The sequence below is a fragment of the Dioscorea cayenensis genome, chromosome 20 (assembly GCF_009730915.1).
Source record: "Dioscorea cayenensis subsp. rotundata cultivar TDr96_F1 chromosome 20, TDr96_F1_v2_PseudoChromosome.rev07_lg8_w22 25.fasta, whole genome shotgun sequence".
Lineage (NCBI taxonomy): Eukaryota > Viridiplantae > Streptophyta > Magnoliopsida > Dioscoreales > Dioscoreaceae > Dioscorea > Dioscorea cayenensis.
In genome coordinates this window covers 9,691,797-9,700,734 of record NC_052490.1, presented here as the reverse complement: position 1 = coordinate 9,700,734, position 8,938 = coordinate 9,691,797, and the positions used below count along the sequence as shown (strand labels likewise).

The window sequence follows — 8,938 nt, the reverse complement described above, 5'->3', positions numbered from 1 at the left end:
GTCATGTCGTGGTCGAGTACTTGTGTCACTAGGGCTAGTATGCCAGAGTCGGTGCTATGTTCTTAGGTCCCTACATCACCAGACTCATCATGGAGATGGGTTTGTTAGACGCTATCAGGAGGATCAAGAAGGCTATTGTACCATCTCCTCTTGGCATAGAGACTATGAGATTGATGGGATGGTCTGGAGATACAGACAAGGAGTCTATGTGATGATCATACCCGTATCTGAGACTGCTGAGGATGACACAACAAAGGGACCACAACCAGCACTGGAGCCACAGCTTGAGTAGGTTCAGATAGAGGCATCTCCCATAGCACAGGAGCCATCTCCAGTGTGTATATTTTCTCCCTCTCGAGCCCATGATTGATTTGAGAGGTTCGAGAGTGTTGTGGGACTATTATGGATAAAGATTAGTGAGGTTTGCGCCACACAGGATGCTGAAGTCTAGCTACGTTTTTTCTGTCCCTTGTGTTCCACTAATAACAGCTCATGGCCGTTTCTTCAATGAGATGTCAAGCTTCTTCAAGGGTCTTGTTTCCTAAGGTACCTCCTACTGCAACATTGATTGCTTCCCCGCAAGTGTACGGGATCGCCATGTAATACCTCATCTGAAGACACGATGATCATATTCCATGGGGCTAAAGATCTCCTATTACACCTTCTTGAGCTATTATCTATCCTAAGATCTCAAGCGATGGATTTTACTCTACTAAATGTAATTAAAACTAAAACGATATTTGCCAACAAATTAGAGAGAACAAGCAATGAGCAAGCAAGATAATCAATGAAATGCAAAGGCCTGTGGATGTGGATCCCTTGAGGGGTTATCATGCAACATGGATGATGATCTAAAGATGCAAGGGTAAAATGGACCATGAGATTCCGAGATTAGAACAACCCTAATTTCTCGGCGATTGAACCCTAATCCCATATGAACATAGATAGGAATTTCTCCAATATCCATATCCCTATGATTGCATTAAGTACGAGGAAATCTCACTAAGGAGTAAACCTACTCTTCTTCGGATTAAACCTACATGGAGGGCTACCAAACACCCGATTTCTCGGCATGATTATACAAGTATCCCCTTCTAATCTATTCATGATCTAATACATACGACCAAGTCACATCTACATGCATCACTCATAAAAGAGCTACGGATTTATCCTTAGTGTAGCACTTAGCATGAAAACAATGGATTAAATCTCAAAATTACCCAAACATGGAATTAACAAGTTATCATCCTACATGCATGATAAAACCCCCCAAGGTTCACCAACACCGGGTGGCCTTGGGTGCCTAGTGTGTCATCATCCCACAACAAGGAATACAAACAAGCAAAACATGAAACAAAAGCATAAATGACACTCCCTAGATGAAATGAATGAGGAGGAGGTGAAGAATATGCCGAATGATGCTTTGCCCGCCAAAGAAGTGCCCAATGACGCTTCCTCTAGTTGCGGGTCTCTTTCCTTCAAATCATGGTAGATCTCCCCTTGAATGAAGTTGCCTTCTTGCCTTGAGAGTCTTGGACCTTGGGCTTGGATGATCTCCTAGCTTTCTTGCCCTTCTTCTCCTCCCCAAGGTCGCAACAAGCCTCTCAAGTGTCTCCCAAAATATGCCCTGCAAAAAGTCTAGCCAAAAGTCCCTTTTCTGCGCTAAAAGTCTGTATATATACCCTCTAAGTCATACGGGTCATATGGGGGTCGTATAGCACTCAAAAAACCTAGATTCGCGTTCCATACGAGGTGCATACGGCCTCCATATGGCCCCGCATACAGGGTAGTATGGAAATCTGGGCAGACACTCTGAATCATGCCACTACTACAGTGCATACTGCCCCCATACTGGGTAGTATAGGGGTAGTATAAAATTCCTGTTTTCTTCTCTTTTCGCCCAAATGATATCTTCTTGTTCTCCATGGCTTCCTTATGCCCTATAAAGCAAATAGTAGATGATTAAGCACAAAATGGGCATCAAACCTCACAAAATACATGCAAAGTGAATACGATATATACATGAAAACATCTACATTTAGACACTTATCAAGCATCAAGTAACTGTCTTGTGCTTGGTATCAACCCATTATAGAAAGTTTGAATGATCATCCACTCGGGGAACCCATGTTAAGGACATTTTCGCTGGAGCTCCTTGAACCTGTCCCATGTCTCAAAAAATGACTCCAATTCCATTTGCACAAAAGATGATATTTCATTCCTAAGCTTCACAGATTTTTCGGGAGGTAAATATCGGGCAAGGAAAGCTTTTACCATCTCCTCCCAAGTAGTGATCTATGCTCTAGGTAATGAATGTAGCCATTGCTTTGCTCTTCCTTTCAAGGAAAATGGGAAGGCGGTCAACTTGATAGCATCATCCGTAACACCATTAATCTTGAGCATGTCGCACACTTTCAAGAAGTTCTCAATGTGATTGTTTGGATCCTCATCAGCCAAACCATTCAACTGTGCTGACTGCTATAACATTTGGATGAAGCCTGGCTTGTTGTCAAAATTCTGAGCCATGATCGGTGTCTGCACAATACTCCCTATGGATACGAGACCCACTCACCTGGTATTTTATTACTTCGATAAACCCATGCACTTGCGGGACATACGCAAGGGGCGTTGTCAGAGGGATCGATAGTGGTGTGAATAATATTAATATGAAAAGAAATAAACAAAACAAGAATGGGAGACGCTATTAAAAATGAGAGGAAAGGCATCGATAGAAAGTGGGATGCCTAGACATTGCTTCCCCTGGGACTATTGCTTCAAGTGTAAAACCAACTATTATGTCTACTAATTGATACTTAATGAGTCATGGAAATCCTAAAATACACGGTCTCAAAAGTAAGGTCAACTATGAATACCCCTACACTATACCCCGGAGGAGAAATCGCTCAGTCTCAACATCTCACACTGTGCAAAGTTGCTTAAAGCTCTAGGGACTCCAAGTGATTAACTCTATTCCCTATCATATATCTAACAGTTTGGTCCAGGTGAAAGACCGCTAGTCATAATTAAGCCCCAGATACTAAGGATTACTTCAACTATTCACTCTATTGATTGTGTAACTAAGCCCTAGCGGAGTTTGTCTCTTATCACTTCACTCTATTGTGACAGCAAAGAACTCTTGAAACATGGAGATGGGATAAATCACATTGGAGGTGAAATGGGACATTCTGCTATCTCTCAACTTACCCTCTCGATCCTTTCCAATCTTGCTTTATCTAACTCTCATGGTGTGTCACTCACTCATAAGGATTACCAATGTAGGTTATCAACCCTAGTGTCAGTCTTAGAGAAAACTGATTCAACAAGCATTCAAGATTAGATCTCAATTAAAGACATCAATTAAATAAACAAAATAGAAAGGTAAAAAAATAATATCATCTTTGGGTTTACAAGTCCAAATGCCCACTAGGAGTTTATCTCTCCGTGGAGCAAGATATAACCAATAATGAAATCGGAAGTAAAAACATGCAATCCATAAGTAAAACCCCCTTGGTATTCATGTCAATGGTTCTGTGGAGTGGCCGCGCCTTCTCCAAAGATTCCCTTGTCAAGCCTAGGACACACCTCACCAATTCGATGACGAGGAAAGCTCCCCCAATAACTCTCTTCCGAGGGAACGCAGTATTGAAAGACATAGAACCACTCCAAAAGCCTTGCCAAAGCCTCTCTAAACACTAACTGCGAGCCCCCCCTCCAAAGATAGAGAAAAGATGAGAAAAAGATAGGGAAAAAGATCCTGAAAAAGGGCTGAAATCGTGACTTAAATAGGGCTTGAATCGGGCATCCACACAGGCGTGTGGAAATTCCATACGCTCTTGTGAATCTGCAGGAATTGATTTTCTGAGACTTGTGAATAGTAACTACTACAATAACTTTGCTTCAGTAATTTTCTACAGTACCTGCTATATTACTTGATAAACACATAAATGTACATATTTTATATGTATTAATCTTGTATTATGTGTGTGTATCTGACAAGGTCTCCTTGCGTATATCCCGCAAGTGCACGGCTTTGTCGAAGTAATAATCCCGGGTGAGCGGGTATCGAATCCACAGGGAGTAGAGAATAAAAATACTTAATTAAATTCTTAGCTATGTAAAATATCAATGATAATGAGTGTGGCAATGATTCAATTCTCAACAGTAAAAGCAACAAGTAAGAGAGCAAAAGTAAAGAAGGGGGTAAGGCAATCCATAAAGATGGGGTAACCGGATAATGCTCCACCTAGGATAATTGTTTCAACTGCAAGAACCCTCTATTATGCTTTCTAATCAATGCAATGGTGAGTCGTGGAAATACTTAATTACATATCCCAAATCTAAGGTCAACTATACCTAACTATATACATATCCCGGAGGAGAAATCGAACAATCCCAACACCTCGCACTCGCATAGAGTTGCAATGAGCTCTAGAGATTCCAAGTGATAAATCTCTTCCTTATAATAGACCTAACCCTTTGGTCCAGGTGGAAGGTCCCTAACCACAATTGAGCCCTAGATACTAAGATCACCTCAACGCTTCACTCCGTTGCACCCGCAACTAAGCCGCAGCGGAAGTTCATCCCTTAGACCATTCACTCTATTATGGCCGCAAAGAACTCGAGGAATGGAGGTAGAATCTATCACGCCGGAGGGGAAAGGGGACGCTCCTGTACCTCTCGACTCACCCTCTCAACCCTCTCCAACCTAACTTTGTCCAACGCTCGTGGTGTGTCATTCACTCACAACGTTACCAACAAGAACTCTCAACCCTAGTGTCACTCTAGGGGAAATGTTCATACAATCAAGCATTCAAGGTTGGAACTCACAATAAAACTCAATTTATTGAGAGCATAATAAAGAGGTTCAAAGAAACAAATACATCCTAGGGTTCACAATACCCGAGTACCCACTAGGGGTTTAGCTCTCCATGGAGCTAAGTACAATCAAAGAAATAGAATGTAAAAGCAATGAATCCATAAAGAAACCGCCTCGATGGTTGTGTCGATGGTCTTGTGGAGAATCCTCTACTCGTCGCAAGGGATCCTTTGACCGGCCTAGAATACACCTCGCCGGATCAGTGCCGACGAAAGCTCTCCCAATAACCTTCTTCCAAACGACGCATGATGTCAGAGCCGTAGACCCTTTCCAAAAACCTAGCCAACACCCCTTGAAATCCTAGCCGAAGCCCTCTCGCAAGTTGGGGAAATGATGGAGAAAAGAATACAAAAATCAGGGCTGATTCGGCTTTAAATAGGGCTAGAATCGAGCGAATACACGGGCGTTAATGCTTCACGTGCCCGTGCGGAATTTCCACATGCCCGTGTGGATTCTCTAAAACTGTCATTTTCGGGCGGCTTTGAACAGTAACTACTACAGTGGTTTGCTACAGTACCTGCTACATTACTATGCCAAAAATACTCCCGAATCCACTTTTCATCGAGGTAACATGAACGGGCACATGTTTATGCCGTGGATCGCTTTGCTTCTTCAATGACGGATAAGTTGATGGAGATCTTGTTCTATATGCATAAGTCGAAATGCTTTAGTGTGACTGCCCTTGTGCCGCTCCAAATGGTTGTGCAAACTCAAATACGGGGAGGTTGGCACACACTCTAGCATCTCGCACCCGACTTATATCTTCGAGTTTGAACCTTAGCAAGATTTCCTCCAAAATCAGTGCATTGTGATCCACATTGGCTTCTTTCCTTCATAATCGGTTTCACAACCCTACCTGCATAAAAGTAACATAAAAACACACATATTAATGTAAAAACCCGAGAAAAGTAATGCTCAACATAAGGAAAGAATGCTTCGCATTCATATCAAACAAGCACTTATCAGTATCTTAATGAATTGATGCCTGTTTAAATATAAATTTGTTATTTCCATGTTGCAGATCTTAAATGGGTCGAACGAAGCACAAAAATACAAATTGGATGAATTCGACACCAAAAACGACATTTTTAGGGTATTGGCACTGTAGCTAGCATTCGGCTGTGAGCTTCAAGGGGTCCATGCGCCAGCATGGATGCCAGTTAGGTTTGCTGGAATTTCACAATTCTTCGTATTGTAGCAGAAAGACTGTAGTGAAAACAATGTAGCTGAGTACTGTAGCACCGACATCTTTTCTGGGCAAAATGGCAGTGAGCTTCCCGAGCTCCATGCACCCATATGGACTTAACGAGGTATATATTGGACTGAATTTCTAGTACAAAGGAGGGCGTTTTTTGCAGAGCTTTTTGGGGAGTTTTTGGAGCTGACTTCCACCAGCTTAGAGGAGGCAAGATCACACGTTTTGGAGAAGGGGAATCAAAGGGAGAAGTTTGGTTTAGCTAGATCTTCATCGATCTCTTCTTTGGGAGCTTGTAGACGACGAGGCAAGCAGCCCCGATCGCAGCGTCCGTGGAAGCTTTCCACCTAACTTTCCTTGTCATCTCACTTCTATTGTTTGTGGCAGTTTTCTTATGCTATTTGTAGTTGTTTTCATGGACCTATTATTTGTATTTGTTTGCATGGACGAGTAGATCCCAAGGTCACCGGATGCCGGTGAACCTTAGGGTGAACTTGTGTATTTGGATGATCTAATTTTGTCTATTGCAATTGTTGTGTGTTTTTGATTCATTCTTGGTGTATTTGATGTGTTGCTTACATGTGAACTCTGTAAACCAACTCCTAGGTTGTACTTGTGATCGACACGGAGTGTGAGCACCCGCAAGCGCACGGGCTCATCAAGTAATAAACCACTCGTGCACGCACGGATGCGGATCACCAAGGGGGTTACTTAAGTGAGTAGGAAATTGAGAAGTTTAGCACGTGGCTAGTTGGACCGAGAAAACCAAAACTTAGGTCAACCCGATGGTCACGGCAATTGACCCCTAACCCGGTGCAAGTGTTGAGTACGGAATTTCTTCCGCCCAACTTCTCACACTGTTGCAAGGAGAAAGATGTTTTTCACAAGTTAGGATAGAAACACAAGTAGTTTTCAATCCTAGGAATGGAGGGGTACAAATACCCGATGGTCACGGCGTACTTATACAATAATCCCTTCATAGTTTGGTGAAGTCTAGCACTAAGGCAATGGTCATGCTACAAAATGCTACCAAAAAATTGATACACCACTCAATCAAATGTACCAAAACAATCAAGAACACCAAACAAGAATCACAATAAGCCAAACATGCATAAACTACTCAAATAAACCAAAACATCACAAGTTCACCCGCAAGGTTCACCTACATCCGGTGACCTAGGGGTTTACTTGTTCATGTTCAACAAAGAAACCAAATAATCCATACAAACAACTAAAAATAAACATGAGAAAAAAACTCCCTCAAATGGTGAAGGCCGAATGACGCTGATCCAAGAAGAAAAACCTTCGAAGACGCCACTTGCATGGGTAGCTTCCCGTTGTCTTCAACCTCCAAGAAATGTAGCCCTAGAAGTAGATCCTACTAAATCTTGCTCTCCCCGCCAAGAAATGCTTGAATTTCTTCACTTTTTGCCCTCCTCAAGCTCAGGTTCAAGGTGGGGTGAAAGTGCTTCCCTAACCCTAACCGTTTCTTGTCCAAAGAAGATGATGATCCCCGAAAGGAAGCTTCCAAAAAGAAGCCCTCAAAACCTTTTAAATCCTCAGGTCCTGATATGTAAATCTGTCAATATATACCGTCCGTATGCCGACCACTCTGGATTTCCAGTTTTCTGCCGAGAAGCCCGTGATGAGCTACGGTAACGGCTACAGTGAAACTACTACAGCAACACTGTTACTATACTGTGCTACAGTATTTTTCGCCTGGAAACGCCAGTTTGATACCAAATTCAACCCCAATCGCGTTGCCCGAGTTCCCTAGGTTTCTATTAGGCCTGAAATGCAAAAATAACACAATTTAGATTAAAAGGGCATCTGCTCAACAAATAAATGTAACGAATAATACCAAACAAATACATGCAAAATACGCACTTTTAGACATTTATCAACTTGGTAGCATGACAATCACCCTTGTATTAGACACACCAAGTTTGGAAGGGATTCATGTATGAATACGCCATAACCATCGGGTATTTTGTACCCCTCCAACATTAGGGCTAGACCAAGTTGTGTTCCGGCTCTAATTAGAGATTTCTCCCTTGTTAATGCAATCGTATGAGGATTTGATAGGAAGAAATTCCGTATCAATACTTATACCGAATTAGGGGTTAATTGCCGTGACCATCGGGTTGATCTAATTTAGGAAATCTCTAGGTCCAAACCTTCAATTGCATGACATTCTTAGCATCCTTTACAGTTCAATAGCCCCTAGGGAATCTGCATCCATGACCATTTCATTCCCCTGATTTTATACCCTTCCTTGTTTTATACTCCACTTGTTGTTCTTTCATTTTAATTAAAAGATTAGAAAACCCCTTCGAATCTTTCGGCTAGACAATACGCGAAGAGGAAGTAAGGGTAGATCCTTGGGGCCCTGTGGCATACGACCCTCCTCGTGCTCACACGAAAGGTATTACTTGATGACTCTGCATGCCATGGATCGTGCACCAGTACACCACCAAAATACTCCCTAATCCACACTTTTCATCGAGGCCCCATGAATGGGGACACATTCATGTTGTATATTGCATTGCTTCTTCAACAAAAATCATATTTGATGACAATCTTGCTAGCTTTTGCATAAGTCCGAACACATGAGTGTGACTGCCTTTGTGCCCCTAGACCTTGCATGTTCAATTGAGCACAACGAAGGTTGTCACACACTCACGTGTCTTTTGAGCACAACTTGTGTCTTCATGTTTGTTCCTCCAAGATTTCAGCAACAATGTGCATTCATGATCTACTTTGGCTTCTTTCTTTCATACTTGTCTCCACAATCCTACATGCACAAAAATTAACACATATACACATGTATGAGGGATAAAAATCTGAGAAAAAGTAATGCTCATTAT

At 42.2% G+C, this 8,938-nt stretch overlaps 1 non-coding gene across 1 annotated transcript; it reads left to right on the top strand.

Moving 5' to 3' along the window:
* The first annotated feature begins 2,122 nt into the window (after nucleotides 1-2,122).
* Nucleotides 2,123-2,229, top strand: LOC120252117. Its single transcript, XR_005533665.1, has one exon. It is a non-coding gene; the product is annotated as a small nucleolar RNA R71 (small nucleolar RNA).
* The last annotated feature ends 6,709 nt before the right edge of the window (nucleotides 2,230-8,938 follow it).